At 41.8% G+C, this 21,199-nt stretch overlaps 1 protein-coding gene and 2 pseudogenes across 3 annotated transcripts in view; 1 reads left to right on the top strand and 2 right to left on the bottom strand.

The window, feature by feature from the left end:
- Positions 1-2,165: 2,165 nt before the first annotated feature.
- Positions 2,166-18,468, bottom strand: ZNF408 (zinc finger protein 408; annotated as a pseudogene). The gene is made up of 5 exons (XR_015746701.1): positions 18,340-18,468; positions 18,037-18,251; positions 8,027-8,088; positions 4,823-5,127; positions 2,166-3,959 (listed from the first exon to the last, which is right to left on the bottom strand). The product of XR_015746701.1 is annotated as a zinc finger protein 408 (transcript).
- On the bottom strand, positions 14,375-14,493 carry LOC113430462 (5S ribosomal RNA; annotated as a pseudogene).
- A 34-nt stretch (positions 18,469-18,502) lies between the features above and the next one.
- The window catches only part of ARHGAP1 (Rho GTPase activating protein 1), a 30,974-nt gene continuing 28,277 nt past the window's right edge, over positions 18,503-21,199 (top strand). For both annotated transcript variants that reach the window (XM_026671238.2, XM_087951326.1), the window contains exon 1: positions 18,503-18,657. The gene's annotated coding sequence lies outside the window, so the exon portion shown is untranslated. The remainder of the gene's footprint in view (positions 18,658-21,199) is intronic.

Here is a 21,199-nt window from a genome sequence, read left to right as displayed (position 1 = left end):
TTTTGAAAGTGTTTAGTAACACTTACTAGGAAGTAAGCTGATGTTGTCCTCTACTACTGTTTTAATTTCCGAGAATGCTTTAACCATATTAGATTACTTCTGTTTTATTTTGCTTTTTTCTGGTCTGATACACACACTCCTAAAGAAAGAACTAGAATACAAACTGTATCATATATTTACTTTCTAAGAATATCTGCAGGATATATGTGGGCCCTTGAAGCATTGTTGGAAATAAATATTACAACTGAAATTTGGACTTTGCTTCACAGCATACTTGTTTTCATTTTTTTTAAATGAAAAGAATCATGTGGTAAGTATATGACAATGTCACAGTAAGGCTGCAACATCATCTGTAAACTACAAGACTGTGATAGCACAGCTAACTGGAAAACAGCTCACCAAAATTAAAACAATTTACAATATTCCGATACAGTATATCCATTAACAAATAAAAACAATTGTATTCAACTAGCTTTTTGAGGAAACCATTATTAGAAATTAAGGGTTCAGCATAAAATATAACTTGTCAAAGTATCTGCTTTGTGTCAGGGAACTAAGTAGTGCAGAGTTTAGTTAGGCTCTGTTTTTCTTCATAAAATAGGCAACACTGAACTTGCATATCTATACTTTATTAAAGGTAGAACTGTGAATTTGAAGAATTATTAGAAATATATGTTTTGTACACACATACATTTCCAAATCATTTTTATTAAACAATCACACAATAGTTACATTTTGACATATCTATTGGCCCACTGTACCATTTCAGGCAATAAGAGAGACCAAAATACTGCCTTGCAGAAAAGAGTAACTACAAATATTATCCCTAGTAGGAAAATATTTATTTTAAATAAATCTTTTGGGAACACACTGTAGCTTCTTGATATGAATCAACATAAGTAATGAGCAAAACCTGATTCTTATAAACAAGGATCATTTAAGAAAGTACAGGAAAAAACAAATCTGGCAACTAAATTGAGACTTATTTTTAATTTTATCCTTGGAAATATGGTTTTTATGTCATTGAATATGAGTATGTATTTCTATGATCTGTGTCATAAATATGCTGTAAAACTCAAATGGAAAGAGATATTTTTTTGTATTTGCCTCTCTGGGTCCAAACAAATGTGTTCATCTTATTAAAATACAGTAGTATATAGACTGTATTTTCTATGGGGATTCTCAATCATCCAGGTCATGTTTGTCCCCAAAGTGCTTTTTTAGGAGGCAACTGGACTTTGATTTTTCTTTGAAGACATTTTGCTTCTCATCCAAGAAGCTGTGACTGGGTGATGGGGAAGGATTTCATTTGTTGCCTCTTTAAAAAACACCTTTGGGATATAGATTGTAAAGCTACCCTTGGATTTATTAAATTAAAAAAAACAACCAAGTTCTTATAGGGAAGAACGAAGAAAATTCAGAGTATACTGAAATATCAATAGTTAGAGTTAAGAGTTTCACCACATTGCATGATGAGATTTGGGAAAGACTGTTTTATTAATTTTGATATTTACTTGATCTCAAAATAAATATTTTGTCTACATCACAACTATCAGGACATATAATTCTCAGCAAGACTGCAATATGATTTCATTTAGCCCGTCCAACATAATGTATGACCCTGCAGAAGTTGTATGCACTTATCAATCACATAACTTGGCTAGTCAATGGACAGATCGCTCTCAGAGCCACATTAAACATTTCATGTGGAAGGATATAACGAATTGAGTTATTCAAACTATTTAACTGAACCACCTGATCAGTGCTTGTATACATTACCACTGTATTTTTTTAAGAACTGCAAATAGATACAAACAGTCCTCGCTCAATTTAAACCAATATTGACTGTGCATAAAAGGTTAGCTAGTGAACATTTTTAATAACTAACTTCTGGTCTATTCCCTGAACCTAGCATCCAATTCAATCATAAAGGCTCTAGGCACCGATATTGATAATTCAACCAAATTTGAAGTCAAATGCATGTACTCCTCCACTTATGGCTACAGACACAACTTCTCACTATAATGGGCAGGCTTCATTGCAATTGTAAATTGAGGATTACCTGTACCTGCACGTTTCTGGCATTCTGTGGTTTTAAGACTTCCTGATTTTACGATTATAGAAAAAGCAAAATGTTTGTTGCTTGCTTGTTGTTGCCGGGGTGGGGTAAGGAATTATTGTTTTTACTCTTTGTACATTGTTTTTTTATTTTTTGTAAGTCACCTACAGTCGCTGAAAGTGAACGGGCGGCCATATCAATTCTTCAAATAAAATACATAAATTCCAGATAATGCAAAATAACTGCAATGCTCAGCTTCCCAATTCTACCTCGACTTCTACCACAGCACGAAAACCAACACCCTCTTGAAGAATGAACATGTTATTAGGAGATGCTTGCTCTTGCACAATGATAACATTCTTCCTCAGCAATCTCAATGACATCTTTGTGCTGGCCACAGCCCTCTTGTACTGCAGTGTACTTAGAGACGAGGACTTCTGCTTTCCTGCCAGGCTCTGCCATACTCAGTGTGTGCACTACCAACACAGCAGGCTGCTCTGAAACGGCGGCATCCTTAAGATCTTTAATGTCAGATTGGGATAAATCCTTGACTATATTGTCTTTGTGCTCAAGCTTGCGGTGTGGAAATTTCTGAGAGAGGCTGTAGCCTACACCACAAATATTACACTGATAGGGCTTGTCACTATGATGGACTTTCTGATGACGTCAGAGTTTTGTTGTTAGAGGATAGGATTTGGGACAAAGGTGGCAGCGGAAAGGCCGCTCGCCTGTATGCAGGCGTTCATGAGCTTGTAATGCGTGTGAATCACGCAGTGCTTTCCCACATACAGTGCACAGATGAGCCTCACCCGTGTAGGAAATCAGATGACTTAGTAGCTCAGGACGCTTTGGAAAGGCATCTCCACAGAAATGGCAGCGGTAAGGACACTCCCCTGTATGTAACCTAAGATGCCCATGTAGACTGCCTTGCTGACGGAATGACTTGGGACAGTAGGGACAAGTATAAGGACGTTCCCCTGTATGCAGGTGCATGTGGTTCCGCAGGGATCCTGGATTGGCCAGGTGCCGCCCACATATCACACACTGGTAGGCAGAAGAAGCAGAGCTTGGCTGTTTAACTGTGTGTCTTGCTATGGATACGAAGGGAAGGTCGCTGGGCAAATGATTTCCCACAATCTGGACAGACATAGGGACGTTAGCCTGTATGCAGTACCTGATGTTCTTGAAGATCACGCTTGGTGCCGTATGTTTTGTGACACTGTGGACGGAAAAGGCCGTACCCCACTGTGGCCCAGCATATGTGCTCTGAAACTCTCTTCTGAACTATAGCTCTTGCCACATTCCGTGCACAAGAATGGTTTGTGATCAGTGTGCACAAAATGATGTTTTTTCAGGTGGCAAACCTGAAGGAAGCCTTTCCCACACTCTTCACATCTGTGTCGTCTTTTAGTGTTTGATTCTGTGTGAGCAGAATCATCAGGCTTGTATCTATGCGATTGTTCCTCTTGTCTAGGATTCTCTGCCCTGTCTTTGGGTGTACTTGGAAGATACCCATTCGGTATTCTTTCAGCACAAGATTCTTTCCTTAATGGCTCTACGTTATCAGTCAAAATGGCACTGATGCAAACTGTACTGCAGGGTGTTGGATTTGAAGAGGTTTCAGCCAATGTTGCATCTGACTTTATTTCAGCCATCTGCTCTTCCTGAGAATTTTCTTTGCCTTCATCATCCTTGGAAACAGGATGTTTGTTAAAAAGTTTATTATTTCTACTCTTTATTTTGGTATCCCACTGTTCAATTTGCAAGGAAGAAGTTCTACTGCTTTTCTTGAGATTGATATCTAATCCAAGAATCTGTTCCATCTGTAGCTTCTTATATAATATAGAAACAGAAGAGGCTCTGTCCTTTAACTCTGCAAACTTGGAAATACCAGGAATACCTGAAGAATTGAATCAGGAATGGTTAGCTCTCATAACAAAGCATCAACTAGTTATAGTCACTTTATAGTAAAACTTATTGCCATACTTTATCACAACTTCAGCCTTTGGAAATATTCGACACAGGGCACAGACTAAAGAAGTAATTATCAATTGACAAAGTAGTTATCAATTGATCAAATTGTAGTTTTGAGAACTACAACAAGGGCTTTTTATTTGAATTATAAATATCCTATACAGGTAGTCACTGTTTAGCAATGTCATAGGACACTGACTGTTCTTAGTCAGTCACTGACAATGATGAAAAAGTAACTTTGCAAGCAACCCTCACATTTGCAACCTGTGCAGGTCTGTAAAGCAAAGGAAAGCTGAAGTAAAATCATAAGTGTAGTAAAATATCATGCTGGCCTACCCAGGCCACATGATGTCACTTGAAAACCTGTTTAAGTGCTCTGCAACTTTTCCAGAGGTGACACTCCTTGGTGCCCTGGAGGAATGGACTTCAAATCTGGTGAAAATGCTAGTAAATGTTGTTGTTCTCGTAACTGTTCTCCTTGCTGAGGCAGAGAGAATGCTTGGGCCTCTCGGTTGTGGTATGTGGCTCATGCCCTCTCCCTGTCCCATCACATCTGAGAGGCCCATGTCCCCTCCCTGGAGCTCTTTTTAACAACCACACTTGTGGTTGTTGAGCAAAGTGGTCACATGTCCTCTCGCTTAATAACCGCTTTGCTCAATAACCAAGATTTTGGGCCCAACTGTGGTTGTAACAGGACAACTACCTTGTGTATTTCATTTCCTATTTGATTTTCCAGAATGATGCATGATATTGATTTCTAAATTCTAAATTTCTAAACCATGTACGTACCTGCAGAGGAATGCTGGACAGTATCATCTTTGTGCAGCAAAGTTTCCTCTTCTAAATCTGTAGTCTTGGTTGTGGTTATTACTGGGATGTTTTGCAATGTTTTCTTTTCTGTATCAAGTTTCCCATCTGAGGTATGTGCTAGGATATTATTTTTCAGACAAGTAGGACTGTCCTATGATTCAGTTAACCAGCATAGCAGTTCACTGCCCACATCAATAGGACAGCAGACTTTGATGTGCAGTTCCCTGTTGATCCATTCCAACATTACATTGGCTTCATCTTCAACACAGCTTTGCTTCACCAAGCTATATAACACATAATGTTAAATATTCATTCTGGTGCAAGATGCAATATCATTCCAGACACCCCCCAGCTCAAAAAAAAAACCCTTAAGAACACAGCACATTTATTAAATAATACAGTATCTGGAAATGGCCGTCCACAGACTTTTTCTGAATTTATTTGACTAGGATTATAGAAAACCCATGTGCACTAACTCCTATCCTTAGCACTTTAGCTCAACCCTGATTAAAATAAGAATTAGAACAATACTGTAATGCTGTATTATATTGAAAAGCAGCTTGTGTAGTTTACCAATCATAAAATTTTAGGGACAAAGTTGATAAATTTCCCTGAAATGGATAAATTAATTTTTTTTATTAAATACATTATCTACATTTATTGCTCAGTGAAAGGCTGATACATATAAGTTTTTGGTAGTTTTTTGTTTGTTTAGTTTTTTCTTGTTTAAAAGTTTTAATACAAAAAAGACATAAGCTGATTTCTACTGAATATCCATTGTGCTATATTTTTCCACATCATTATTGTAGCCTTTCATTTTTAAATCCACTTTCAATTCAATCGCAATTATGTCAGGTAAAACTTGTTCCCTTTCTATAACATCTTTTAAACCCAGTCTATCTATAGAAGTGGACACTCTTAACTTCAGAGTTCACTATTCAAAAATATTTTTCAATATGTCCAATGTTAAAATATTTTGCTTCATTCTGTATTTGTAAATCTATACTAAGCATATATTTCTTTTTTTTAGAGACTAGATATGTTTGGATGTTTGCTACCTATTGTTATCAATGTATTAATTGTAATGTATAAATAAAAAAAAGAGGCAGTGGACCACTCATTGACCACTTTGCCCTTAATATATTTGGAAATTAAAACAATCAATTTAATACTCATACAAAATTATTAAAATTAAATATTACTATTCCATACAAAAATTCACAAGGGAAACTTAGTGATAGTACGTGCTTCAAATTCAAGCGAAACCGTATATCTATTATTTTATATGTCTGTATAAAATAATGGACAAAAAAGTAATGAAATAATGTTTTATCTGGGATATAAATAAGGAGTACCAGTTTTTTAAAAGTTGAGGCGAAATCTCTGTATTTATGACCATTATTCGGTTTCAATCTTGCCCATAGGGATCTTATTATATATTTACCATTACTAACTATACAGATTACTAACTATACAGATTTAGATGGGGAGCTGATGATGGCATACTGAAGTACACCTTAATCCTTTTCTCAAAGATATAAATAGTATTTTAATATTAGAAAGAATTAATGGCCAAGGAAAAATCTAGTCAATAAATGGAATATACAAACTGCTATCTCAGACAGCTACAGAAACAATTAAATTTGACCTCCTATACTTGTCTATGTCTTGCATGAAGATTATAATTTCTCATCTGCTTTTATACTTATTTTGATAGACATTGCTACTAAAAGCAAATTTAAGAACACATTCCTTCCTTCACAGTTCCCTACCTGTTATAGTCTTCCTAATCACTTATGCCAGAGAAGATTCAATTTTTTCCTTTCATTATTGTATTTGTTTTCAAAATTTATCTAGCATGTGTGCTTTGTCCTTTAATAGATTATTTTCATTTAATGGATTTATTTTGATTGTTTTCACTGGGTGGTAATCTCTTAAGTTTTATCAGCTCATATTTATGTCAAGTATTAAAGAATTCTTAGCCGATTAAGAAATTTTGTCAAAATTGTGTATGATTAAAATAATAATTAAAAATGTTGCTGCATCTTTACTTTTCATTTTCATTACTTTCACCTATTAAATTACAAAGAGTAGCAGTGACTAGCTAAATTCAGCCAATTTTTACTAGAACTGATCAATGGTTTAAAAATTATCCAGACTTTCCGATAAACGTTATCTCATCAAATAAACTGGGGATTTAAAGGCTCTAGTAACAAGAGTTGAAGCCATTTAGAGTATGAGGCTTAGTATATAGCTTTTGCAACCCAATATAATCAAAGCATAGTCAGTCTATACAACCTTGCTGCATTTGTTACCTATCTATTGTAGCCAATTTTATTATCAGAAAAAAGTTTCAAGACAGCAAGACAAAAGAAGAGTTAATCAGCTAATCAGCAATAAAGTTGCTAGATATCAAGGAAATCTCTAGTTGTCATTAAAGGTGAATTTCTACAACATTAATACAATACCTATTTATAACCTATCATTTATTTACTTATGGTTAAGCTTGCCTAAACATATAACTTCTCTCACACTCTTGATTTTTTTTGAACTTTATTAAACATGCCAGAGAGTTTCTCCAGCTCCTCAAGTTATAGAGTAATCTTTAAAAAATTCAAAGTTAACTGGAGATAAAGATGCTTGACTGAAAGCTGATTCCAGGCACACATAAAAATGGACATACCAATTATTGTTTTATTAGTTAGTTCCAGGCTTCAATTGAGGGAGGTCATTCATACGATCACTAATTTGTGTATATCACCAGAATTTGTAGTGCAGTGTACTTGACATTAAGGTCTGAATGAATCATTTTCAACTTGATTATACAAAAAATAAATATCAACTCATCTTAAAAATAAATTAAAAAACAAGTTACATAAATTAATCTTAAGATGTTCACTATTATATGAACTGCTATAGTCAACGATCTATTACATTACTGTAGATCTGACCTGGGCATTTTATAGTCCACAGGGCACATCCAGCCCGTGGGCTGTTCCTGTTTGGCCTGTGGTATTAGTGTTGGCATGGGAGCGGCAATGATATCAGGGGGCAGAGTGGCAATGGCCCTCCACAACAGTCCCAGTTGATCATGTGACCATTTATGAAAATGAATTGCCCACCCCTGCCATAGATGAAAATTTCTGAGAAAATTATAAATTATCCATATGCTTCTGTTCTTACCTCCTCCAGTGGGATATCCCATTACAAGCAGATGCCTCTTTCCAGCTGGGTAATGGGCATGCCTGTAATTGAGAGCAAGGTGGGTGAGGATCTCAAATTTGCAGCTGTTTCTTTGACTCATAGATCTATTCAAACAATTAAGCTAACATACTAAACATATTAAGGTCATCTAGAGTAGCCCCATGAGAAAGGTGGCAAATAAATTTAACAAATAAATAAAATAAAAACTTGAGGAAAATATATAAAAATATAACTTGAGATCTATGCAGACAGGCTTTTTATTTGCAGCTATGAACACAAATCTAAAGTACCACCACTCTATCCCAAGCTAATATTGGAACTTTTTAGAAGAAAGGAAGTACAGCTAGCCCTTGACTTACAACAATTTCCATTGCCAAGCAAGGTAGTTGCAAAATGAGTAGCATCCAACTTTGCAGCCTTTTTTGCCACAGTTGTTAAGTGAATCACTGAAATTATTAAGTGAATCATTTACTTGTTAAGTGAATCTGGTTTCCCACATAGATTTTGCTTATCCTAAGCCAGCGGGTCAGGCTGCAAATGGTGATCATATGACCCTGGGATGCAACTATAAATGCAATGCAAATTGCATTTATAGCCCAAATTGTGATCACATGACTGTAGGAGTGTTGTCATAGTTGCCAATGCAAGGACTGGTTATTATTTTTTAAAGTACTATTGTAACTTTGAATAGTGGCTAAATGAATGGTTGTCAAAGAATATTTATACTTATATAGCATTCAAAGTCCTTGCTTCAAATGCAAAAATGGTGCAGTAGAAAATGGGCAGGTAATTATAACTCTAATAGAGCCTGCCCATCATGGTCGTAAGTTTGGACAATCATAAAATCATGATCAATCCAATTTTATTTGTTTTACAGTAGTGTTTAGCAAACACCATGGTCATAAAATGAATCAATCATTTGCTAAACAACTGGAAATGTCAGTTTTATGTAAAACTGGTTTTGCCAAAAAACTGGAAGTAAATGTCAGTCTAATGTAAAAATGCAGTCATGTGACTATGGGACTCTGCAAATAGCCATAAATGTGACCCGGCTGCTAAGCACCCGACCAGCCAAATTTCGAATCTGGGTTGTAAGTACCCTCAAAGTAGGTTTATCATAATTTTGAATAGATCCTAAGCGATCCACTGTAAGTTGAAGACTAACTGTAACTATCCTGCTACAACCCAGTTTCACCCATCAATTCTTTCTATGGTTGTGTTTCAATCTTTAAAAGTCAATGATCCAATAACTAATCCTGCACATAATTATGGTTTGTTAAATAAATCATAATGGTTAAATTTACAATTAATCCTCATCTTTAAACTTTATAAATCACCATGGTTGTATTCACATAACTAAGCTCTCACATTATAATTTATAATTTGCCATAGTCTGGCCTTCATAACAATTACTGATTAGGGAATAAAAATATTGCAATTCAAATCATATTTAGTGGAATTTTTCAGAATTGAAGTTATTGTTTTCTATGCCATGGCTGCCTACTTACAAACCAATCTAAAAAACATTATGGTTTCATGTAGTGTGTATGTTCACCAACAACTAATAGTTCATTTAACTGTAGGAAATTGAACAAAATGGGCGTTGGTTCTTACCTGACACGCCATTTCTCTTCGAGCTGCGAGGATCATCCAGAGAGCGGGGAGGTGCTTCAGTCTGTGTCGTTGTAGGCTGAGCTTAATTACTGAGGAACGCTCCACCTTCCATCACGTGGCTCCATTATGGCGTTCCCCAGTTTATGCGAAGGCGAGAGGAAAGAGAAATTTGTACTCTCATCTTACTAGACTTAAGGTTCATTGGCGAAACAAGACCCCACCAGACGGTGAAAGATCAGGGTGGGCTGGATGATCCTCGCAGCTCGAAGAGAAATGGCGTGTCAGGTAAGAACCAACGCCCATTCTCCTTAGAGCTGCTCGGATCATCCAGAGAGTGGGACATACCAAAGCTTGGCTGTCCTACGGGAGGGACTCCGTCTGGTTCGGAGCCTCTCCGGGTCCTGAGGACCCGCTGTAGGACTGTCTGCCAAACGAGGCCTCCGCTGAGGCAAATAGGTCGATCTTGTAAGGCCTCATGAAGGGAGACGGGTAGGCCCAGGGGGCAGCCCGGCAAATGCCAGTGATTGGGGCCGGGTGGCCCAAGCTGCCGAGGTGGCCTCACTTTTGGTGGGATGTGCTGTTATTCCGCTGGGTCCTGGCAGAGCCTGTGATAAGTAAGATCTAGAGATAGTAACTCTGAACCAGCGGCCGATGGTTGAAGGAGATACTTTGTGGCCCAATGGCTTGGGTTGAAAGGAAAGGAACGGGAATTCGGACCTCCTAAAGGGCTGGGTGAGCTTAATATAGAAGTGGAGGGCACGTCTCACATCCAGGGAATGCCAAAGGGACTGCCTCTCTCGCGAGGGTTTGGAACGAGGTTTGGGAGAGTGAGTTCCTATGCCCTGAGGAAGGCTAAGTTGACCTTGGGCAAGAAGGAAGGGCCGGGCCGGAGAATCACCTGGTCGGCGTGGAAGATACAGAGGTCCTTTCTCACCGATAAGGCTGCGATCTCCAAGATTCGACGGCCGATGAGATGGTCACCAGGAACACAACTTTGGAAGTAAAAAACTGGAGGGTAGATTCCTTGAGAGGTTCAAAGGGGTGTTTAGTGAGGGACACGAGGACCCCATGAAGACCCCAGGTGAGATATCGGTGAATGGTTGGGGGACACAAATTAGTGGTCCCTCTGAGGAATGCCCTAATGCGAGGGTGGTGGGAAGGGTAACCAACGTTGTCGCAAGCGATAACAGTTGTGAGGGCTGTGACCAGGCGTCCCAAGGTGTTGGGGGAAACCCCTTTCTTCAGGCCCTCTTGGAGAAACTCCAAAACCGTGCGATGAAGGGCGAAAATGGGCTGACCTGGGACTTATGACACCACTTGCGGAAACTATTCCGAGTGGCATCGTAGATTTGGGTAGTTGAGGGCCGTCTGGCGGCTAAGATGGTATCAATAACCTGGTCAGACAACTTCTCGTTTCCTAGGCGACTCCGCTCAACCTGCAGACGGCTAACTGGAGCCATTGGGGATCCAGATGTAGAAGGGGCCCTTGAGGAGGGGAGATCCCATTCGGAGGGATTTTCCAGGGAAGGGCTACAAATAGGTTGCGGAGGACCGCAATCATGGGCGCCTGGGCCAGAAGGGGGCCACCAGAAGCAGTTCCGCTTTTTCGTGGCTCAGTCTTAGAATGACTCTGAGAACTAGGGCTAGTGGAGGGAATGCGTATAAAAGCCCTGGGGGCCAGGGGTAACATAGGGCGTTGTAATTCTCGGCCCCGTGGGAGGGGTGTCTCAAGAAATCTTGGGAGTCGTGTGTTGAGGGGATGCAAAGGGGTCTCCTATCGGTAGGCCGGAGGTCGTGGTCGCATCCTTGAACAGAAATGCGCTCTGCTTTGAGGAGAGGGAGATTGCGCTCCGCCCAGCAGCAGGGGCGCTCGGCTTCTCTCATCAACCGTATGGACTGTGTGGTCCCGTCTGTTGACGTGAGCCTTGGCGGTGACGTTGCCCGTGAGGGTAGGGACATGACGCCCGCGTACCTGAGGGAGGAAGCTGTGAAGGGCCAGATGAATGGCGTGAAGTTCCAACTAGTCTATACTGCATGCCCGGTCTGTCTCCGACCATCTGCCCTGAGCCGTGAGCGAGTGGATGTGAGTGCCCCATCTGGACAGGCTGGCGTCTGTTGTGAGGGTGAGCCGTTGGGGCTCCTAGAAGTAATGACCCTCGTTGATGATGGGGTTGGTCCACCAGCGAAGAGACATGAGGACCCTTGGCGGTACCTGGACCGTGGATTTTGAATGGCTTCTGCCGGCTCTTTGAAATGGGAGCAGGAACCACTGTAGGGATCTGATGCGTAAACGGGCCCAGGGAACAATGGAACTGCATGAGACCATCTTTCCCAATGATTTAGACAATTCTAATAGTGTTACCCTTTTTGATCGCCGGATATGTTTGACAGATTCCTGGATGCTAAGGAGTCTTTCTGAGGAAAGAAGACCTTTCCTTTAACCGTAACAACTACGGACCCCAAGTGGGATATCCGGTTAGATGGCAACAGTTGGCTCTTTGCCAGTTTACGAGGAACCCATGGTCTTGGAGGGCAGAGAGAGTAGCTCTGGTGTCCCTCTCTGCTTGGCGTCTGGAGAGGGACAGGATGAGGAAGTCATCCAGGTAGCAGTGGAGACGCACGGGAGGCTCCTGAGGTGAGCCGCTAGGGCCGCGAGGACCTTAGTAAAGGTTCTAGGGGCAGATGCCAACCCAAAGGGGAGGGCCACATATTGGAAGTGGCGGTGAGGTAATAGGATTGGGATGTGCAGATATGCTTCTGAAAGATCTATGGAAGAGAGCCGGTCTCCTTGCCTGGTGCCCAGTAGAATGGACTGTAAGGAGTGCATCTGAAACCTGCGGTGGGTCAGGTAACGATTAAGCCGTTTTAGGTCTAGAATTGCTCTCCATCCACCTGAGGATTTGGGGACCACGAAGAGGTGGGAGTAACAGCCCGCCTCGTTGGGAGGGTGGGATGGGTTGGATAGCCTGTATGTTGAGGAGATGATGAATAGTGGAATCCATTCAACTGCATTTGGTGGGATCCCTCAAGGGGGATGCCATGAAAGAGTCGGGGGCGGCTGAAATTCCAGGTCGAGTCCGAACGGGATAGTGACTGGGACCCGGGCATCGGAAGTAGAGGAATCCCATCGGTCGGCGAAATGTCTGAGGCGTCTGCCAGTGAGGCGGGAGGAACGGGATCTATTTTGGGCGCCGGAAGGGCCTCCCACCTGATCCCCTGAAGGGTGTCTTGTAGCAGCCGCCCCCTGTGTTCCTGTCGCCTGAGTCGGCTCGATCCTGGAGATGGGATGGCCAAAAGGAGGGGGTCTCGGGTGCCTGGGCGGGAAGAGAGACTGGAAGAAAGGTCGAAAGGGCCTGTTTCCGAAATGGCTGAGGGGCTCTAGGCTCTGACCTCTGAAAAGGGGGAAGGACTTTTTCCCTGCTTCGGCTCTCGACTAGCAGAGGTTCCAAGGCTGTGCCGAATAGTCTGTCTCCTTGATGGGAGCCGGGCCAATTTGACTCTGTAACATGAGAGGTTATGGTTCTAGTGGAAAACTTAACCGAATGGTAGGCGGCGTCGGCCGAGAATTCTGCCGCGCCGTGAGTTCAGCGATGTCCTGATGCGCCCTGTATTAGAGGAGGGGACATGCTGTTTTAGTTGGCAAAGCCACCGGATAGACGACCTGGTGAAAACGGGGGCGGCCGAGGCTGATCTAATGGCCCAAGTGTCAGCTTGGTGAGCCCGGCGTAAGGCTAGTTCAGCCCTCTTGTCCTCGGGTTTCAGAGCCTCCAGAGGATCACTAGGGGAGGAGGAGGGTGCTAAGCCAACAATGGGCTCGTCAACCTCAAGGGAATTAGTCGGTGGAGAAGTCTGAGTCGAGGTTGAAAAAACCTCTTGTCCTGGCCGGATGGGGCGGGGAGGGCCCCTGTGGAAGCCGGCTGTTTTGATACCAGATCAGAGGAAATGGGTGGAGCCGGAATGACCTCAGCTTCCACCACGGGCTGCTTGAAAATGGAATCCTCTGGGCCCTCCGCTGAGGAAGGGAGGACAGAGGGAGACTATTAGTACAGGCCGGAGATGTTTTGGCCTTAAGGCGAAGCGATTTATATATGTGCGGCTTGAACCAGCCCTCAAAGGTGGGTTGGTCGGGGTTGGGGCCCTCATCCTCGGGCATCTCCCCCTCCATGGGCTCTGTCCCCGATAGGGGTTCACTGTAATGTGTTGACCCCAATTCGGATTCTTCCTCCTCCCTGAATTGATCCAGGCCCCCTTCCTCCTCCTCCTGTTCCCTTTGGAAGAGGGCTGTCCCTCTGAGAAGGTACCTGACCGTGGCAGGATCCGATCTAGGCAGGGACCTGATCGATAGAGACTCATGATCGGGAGCCATCGGGAAGAAGCCAGGTCTGGACATCTGTTGGAGACCTTCCGCAATCGCCTGGCAGATAGCCAGCTCCATCCATGACCTGATTTGTTCTGTAATCCCGACTGTGGCAGGCTCCTCCTGGCGCAGACCAGCGGCCGTAGGAGTAAATGTGGCTCCGGGTGTTCGTCTGGTCGTTGATCCAGGGGCCTGATGCCCCTGGGGTGAGCTGTGCCTGGAGAGGGAAAAGAAATCTGGAGGGGGTGAGTAGAGATAGAAGGGGTGGAGGGTGGCCGGGCTGGAGGCACCGAGAGAGACCCCTGGATAGCCTGTCAAGTTCCTTCTCCGATGTCTTATGACACCTCAAGGCGTCTCCGCTACAGCACCCGGTATTCCCAGGCGGTCTCCCATCCAAGTACTAACCAGGCCTGACCCTGCTTAGCTTCCGAGATCAGGCGAGATCGGGCATGTTCAGGGTAGTAGGTCGGAAGTTTCCTTAGCCTGTCTGCGCAAATGGTAAGACTTAGATTTGGCCTTCAAGGAAGGGCCTTTAGAGGAATTATCGTCTGCCATTTTAAGAAGTAAAGATCGTATGAGAGGATACTAGAGGCGGTTGGCTTGCCTAGGGTTCGGCCTGCAGCAAAGGCCGGGTGTCCTTATCAGCTGGCCCACACCCCCTTTTGGAATTTGGTGTACTATGGTATAGTAAATGTATATATAGATGATATTATTATTATTATTATTATTATTATTATTATTATTATTATTATTATTATTATATATTTAATTCCTTTATTTACTTATATATATACATATGTATATATCCTTGTATGCATATTTATTGTTGTCTCTTCTTTTTTTTATTTTTTTTATAAAAATACGTAATTTGATGCTTAAATCTGGATCCTGGTCCAATAAGGTATCAACCCAGGTGCTTATATATCCAATTAATCAAATGAACGCCTGAGGCCAAATGCACCGGGTTGGAAAGATAAGGCCTCCAGCAGCTTTAACTCCCAGACGACAACCAGGAAGGGGGGGGTGCTGCTATAGCTTCGCCCTGAGTGCAGCTGCGGAATTGCCAACAATAGTTTAGGAGGTTTCCAAATACAAGAGAGGCTCTGAACGGGCTGGTAAGGCTTGTGTGGAGAGCTAGAGAGCACTCGCAGCCGAGAAAGAGGGTGGAGAAAATAAAATGGCACCCGACTATGAGGCGGCGCCCAAAGAGGCGGCCGCCTACTAGTCTGAATGTCGGGGCCGCTCAGGGCGGAATCGGGCCCCTCCGGCGAGCCTAGAATGCCGAGAGGGGCAGCGAGGAAGAATTTGCCCCTTCCTGGGACGATCGGCGTTCGTGGGTGGGGGGAAAACCAGCGTCGCTTTGGAGCGCTAAATTCAAGCCGCTAACGAGGGCGGCGTGGAAGGCGGCAGGAATGAAGCTCGAAAGAGAGAATCGGGGGTTAGCGCCCGGAGCGCTGCTAAACCGCCCGCTTTCTTTCTCCCCCTGGAGGCGATGAACGCGCTCCCCTGAGTCTGTTGATAAAAACCTGATTGCGCAGAGGCTAGGGAAAGGAATATTAGAACAAACCTTCCAACGATCCTGAATCGGCCAAGGAGCTATACAAAACAACAGCCTAACCTTTACGAGGCTGAGCATAAACTGGGGAACGCCCGTAATGGAGCCACGTGATGGAAGGTGGAGCGTTCCTCAGTAATTAAGCTCAGCCTACAACGATGCAGACTGAAGCACCTCCCCGCTCTCTGGATGATCCGAGCAGCTCTAAGGAGAACTTTTAAGTGTGTATTTTTCAGCAATGCCAGCAACCTTTTAGCATAAGCTTTTATAACTAGCTTACAACTGAGAGCATTACTGCCTTTTTAATCTAGGAAATCTGTTATTTCCATAAACCTTATTAAGTTATCCATAGAAAGTTATACAGTCAGTGCTGATTGATAATCTGGAATGCCAAGACTTTGTTTAAATGATAGCTCCCAGCAAATTATTTAAGGCAAGATATTCATTGTAACATATTTTAAATAATAGCTGGGTAGATTAAAACAAAATATGATTTGTCTTGAATAGTTATAAAGTGGAACATGTATTAATAATGTATGCATATTCTGTGGCAGACGTAAATGTCATTTTAATATATAGTAGTATACATTGTATAATATATATACAGATGAGATTCTGCCGAAACGTTGCTACAACTTTAAAAGCACAACTATAATGACGTGGGAAAATACCCGAACAAAGCTGAATAACTAACATACATACATACATACATACATACATTAGAATAGAAGGAAAGCATTCCATACATGCAGTGATATTCATAATTATTTCACTGACATTTTCAATATATTAGATAACAATGTTAACCTGGATCTCAATTGGAAATAAATAACATCTAACCTTGTTTAAGATTTCTATAAAAATAGATTATGAAGGAATTAAGGAAGATTGCAAAACCAGAACCAAGGAGTGCTCATGGGGAGGAAGAATATATGTATGTCGGTATGTGATAAGAGAAAAATACAGGTAAAATTTGATCAGCATCTTATTTCTTAGAATGCTCCCAAGATACTTATAGGAAAACTGCAGATAGAACATGAGGTTCCACCCTAACAATAGCTCTTATCTCTGAATTATAGACAATATGTAGCTATTATAACTAGCTATTTGGGCTTTCTATTAATTTGTCTGACCTTCAAAAGTAATCTAAGCTACGTGTTATCCCAAAGGTGCTTTTCTTGTTTTTTTCCTTGAAAATGTTTCACTTTTCATCCAAGAAACTTCTTCAGTTCTGGCTGAATGGTAGGAAAAGAAAGGATTTATATTCCAGATAACTACTAAGGAACATAAATCCTTCCTTTCTGCACCATTCAGCCAGAACTGAAGAAGCTTCTTAGTTGATAAATGTTTTCAAAGAAAAAAACCAAAAAAGTCCAGCTGCCTTTTGAAAAGCACCTTTGGGACAATCATGACCTGGATGATTGAGAATCTCCATAGACATTAAGCTACATGTTATATTCTGTGGTAATGAATTCTATAGTGATTTATACATGTGTGAATATGTACTTCCATTTCTCTGTCCTGAAATTTCTGGCATTAAGCTTCTTTATCCACTTTTCCTTGGCAATCAAGTGGAATGCACAACATATCTAGAAGAATATATATAATGAAATATTCAAGCCAACATTTGTTCAAATAAAATCTCTTAATAAATAATAAAATAGTCTCTTCCCCAAACCCCAAAAACTTTAACCTTAGACTGTCTACTATTGACCTCACCCCTTTCCTAAGAGGTCTGTAGGGGCGTGCATAAGCGCACCATCGTGCCTACCGTCCCTGTCCTATTGTTTCTCTTATTCTTTTATTTTTCTTATATGTACCCATTTCATGTATTCACAAGTATGTATACACTTATACTTATTATCTTGTAAACAATTGGCAAATCAAATAAATAAATAAAAATAAAATAAATAAAATCACAATAGACCAGGCTTTCATACCTACAAATTTAAACCAGGAAAGTTGGGAGAGCACACATCCACTGATATGACAAGCTGCATCATCTTTTGCCAAAAGGGATGTTATTACCATTTTATTTATTTATTATTTCCTATTTCTTAAGCCACCCATCTCCCATAGTGAGGGCTTCTCGGCATTAGCATTATATTTTCTGATTATATAGCATTATGCTTTCTTATTATAAATCTAGGCAGAACGTATACTTAATCGTCTTGCCCCTATTTTTTCCCTATAACAACAAACCTGTGAGATGAGTTGGGCTAAGAGAGAGTGGCTAGTAGCCCAAAGTCACCCAGCTGGCTTTCATGCCAAAGGGAGCCCAGAATCCCCAGTATCTTGGTTTCTAGGTCAGCACCTTCCTCACTACACCAAAATGGGCCTCTGGATTCAGGCCCAGATTTCCACTTGGTCGACCTATGGGTCAGTAGGAAGAGGGACGAGAGCACCCCGACGGGCTTCAGGCCTATCTCTACCTGTCGCTCTTGCCCGCTGTCTGAAGCTCACCGACAAGGAAGCAGCCGCCTTCTGTTCTTCGACCTGCGCCCCAAGCAGCAGCGACATTCCCGGCTCCAGAGCGTGCCCCACACACCATACTCCCAGACCCTTCTCCGAGGACAGCGAGACACCCTTCTCCCAGACCCTTCTCCCAAGGCCAGTCCCCGAGGAAGGTGCCACGCCGGGCAGAAGGGGCACTTGGCGTGCATATTCAGAAGGTTGACCTGCAAGAAAAAGACGGTCAGCGCAGGAAAATTCGGCCCCCACACAATACACACACGCACGCACACACACAAAAAACCCCTCGCTTACGCCCAGGCCTCGCTCCACGTTGACTCTCACGCCCTGTTAGGAAGCGGAACGCTCCACTTCACGGGCCTCGGTTTGCACCCGGGCAAATATTCCTTTCACACGCCTGACGTTGAGCGCGGGGAAGGAAAGGAGTTTCCATGGAAACGGGTTCGTTTTCCGGTTCAGAGTCGGATGTTTGCGAAAGTAGTTTGACAGGCGGGAGCGACTGTTGGGCGAGCGCTCCGAACGCGCATGGTCAGAGTCAGAAGCGGAGAGGGATTTTTTTTTTCCCCTTACATGAGATCGACCGCGGATTCGACCGCGCGCCCCGGTTTCGAGGTAATCGGGTTATGAGGGTGGAATTGCGGGGAGGGGCTCCTTCGCGGGCGGGAACGTTCTCGCTTCGTCTGCGCGGCGGGAGGGCGCATGTTTTGGGAACTCCTTGGCCAAAGTCCAAGGCACCAGAGCGTCTGCATTGAACTTCTAGCCTTTCTTTCCCCATCTTGTCACTTCGGCCAGGCGCAGGCGTCCCCTCAACTCTGTTTTGGGCAATTCTTTTCTTTCTTTTCTTTTTTTAATGTATCTTATTTTATTCCTCAGTTTTCTGTAAGGGATTCACTGAAATGTACCGGTGGGAAAACATTTCTTCCATCAACTTCCTTCTCTTAACTTACTTTACAGTACCGAGCATTGTTTCCATTGTTTCTGCTGTTGCTGAATTGTGGTCTTTTTAGCAAGCACAACCCGTCATTGGCTTCACCATATTTTGTTACATAAACCACAACTGGCTGAACCTGATATTGTTTTAAGCCATAAACTGCGATTAATGCAACCCTAGAACCTGGATTCACACATTATACAGGCAAAATCAAACATAATGGCTTAGTGTAATGTGTGATCTGAATGATAGATTTGTGTTACGTGGACTGTTTACAAAGAGAATTATGTTAAATAAGGTAGTACTTAGGAGGGAGAAGTTGCTAAAAGCAAACTAGAGAATTTGAATCAAGCCATTCTGACTATAGGCATTGTCTTAATGTTAGCTTGTGTTGATCAGCTTGCTATGATAATAGTGAAAATTGCAGGGTTTTCCCTGACCTGTGACAGAAAGTGGAAATTGTGTGATGCATAGATGGATGTCTTAAAGTAGTAGTCTATATGTGGATGAGGTTGGACAGAGAGATTCAGTAAACAAACACAATTGCATAGTACAGTTTTGTATGGTATAGGAGGGTTCCTTTTAGTTACCTGACTTCTGAAGATGTTTATGCTGTATATTCATTTGTATTGCATTGATTGCCTTGAATAACAATCAAAATAAAGTACAAGTGTATTGTAGCTGAAATTCTTTCAAGTGTATTGGATTTGGAAGAAAGGAAGGCCAAGAATGATTTAGGAGTAGTGGTAGGCTACTACCACTACAGTTACTACTGTGATTTTTTCTAGTTATTGGATTTGCTGTTATATCACCAGAATCAAATCGGCTGAGAGTAGAATTGTTCTACAAGCTCAGATAAGTTATGTTCTGGCAGAAAGGAGTGGTATTTTTCAAACTATAACCTGATTCAGCATATTGTGTCATACAGTCAGTGGATCTTGTTTGATTTAAACTGAAAGCCGTGAAGCAGAGGGATCATCCTGGGTAACTCTCCCCCTTCACCCCAACTGCACTCTATTGCTGGTTGGGCAAGCTAAATGCCTAGTTTTCTTTAGTACCTCAACTATTACTGCAAAATTTTAGTGGATTTTATTATAATGGTAATGCAGGAGTTGCAAACAAATGTATACAACTTTATTTTATTGCTTTGTTAGGCTTATTGAATTGAATACTGGAAATAAAAACAAATCTGCTTTCTTCATAAGCTAAAGACAGAAATTCATGAGCACCACCAATTCAGGTATAATTTCTTGAGTTCCCATTCCCACATATACATGCTTAATGTATAAAAGTACATTAAAGTACATGTATGGATATAGATTCTCTAAGACATTGTTTCTCGGTCTTAGCAACTTTAAGATATAGGAACTTCAACTCCAAGAATTTGGGGCGTTGAAGTCCATTTATTTGAAAGTTAGGTTGAGAAACACTGCTCTAAAATTTGTTAGAGTGCCTACATAAAATTGAAACGGAATTTACCTGTTTTGCTAAATGATTAAGCACTGGTTGCTTTTGATGTTTTATGTCTGGTTTCTTTTTTTAATTGTTCTATTGTTTTTCTTTGTTAACCTTAGAGTATTGTTCTTTGCCTCAGTGTATAAACAGAATGATTTTGAAGTATTAAAATATCTTTTAGTAACTTTGTATAATCATTACTTTGCAAACTTTGGGGAAAAAATAGAGGAAGTTTGGGACAGTGAATATCTAAAATTACTTTTTCCTTTCAAAGTTAATTATAACTTCATTTTCTTATAGTCCTCTTTTAAATATGTCTGAAATGAAATATAATGTTTGCTGGAATACATATAGGTGGTCCTCAGTTAACAACCACTCATTCAATGACCATTTGAAGCTATGACAGTGTTGAATGAGTGGTGGTTACAACTGGTGCTTGAAGTCCCAACTGTCCCAGCAGCTCCTTAGTCACATGATCACAACCTCATCACTTACCAATCAGCTAACACTTATCTGCAGCATCCTGCAGTCACATAATTGTGATTTACAATCTTTCCTCCCGGTTTCTGAGAAGAAATGTCAACAGGGAAGCCAGCAAGGAAAGTCGCAGGTTGCTTGGGTAAGTCTCTCAAGGGGATTGTACCAGAAGCCCTCCAAGGTTCCTTCCAACTCTGTTATTCTGTTATTCTCCCATGTGTACTCTCTTCTTGAACCTGATTGCGCTTCTGCCTCCCCAGCCACTCGTGCATCCTTATGCACCTCCTTCAT

The sequence above is a fragment of the Notechis scutatus genome, chromosome 1 (assembly GCF_049901735.1).
Source record: "Notechis scutatus isolate UNSWTSFEM ecotype Mainland chromosome 1, rNotScu1.2, whole genome shotgun sequence".
In the NCBI taxonomy this organism is placed as follows: Eukaryota; Metazoa; Chordata; class Lepidosauria; order Squamata; family Elapidae; genus Notechis; species Notechis scutatus.
The sequence above is the reverse complement of the archived record's forward strand: the minus strand, read 5'-3'. Positions and strand labels throughout refer to the sequence as shown.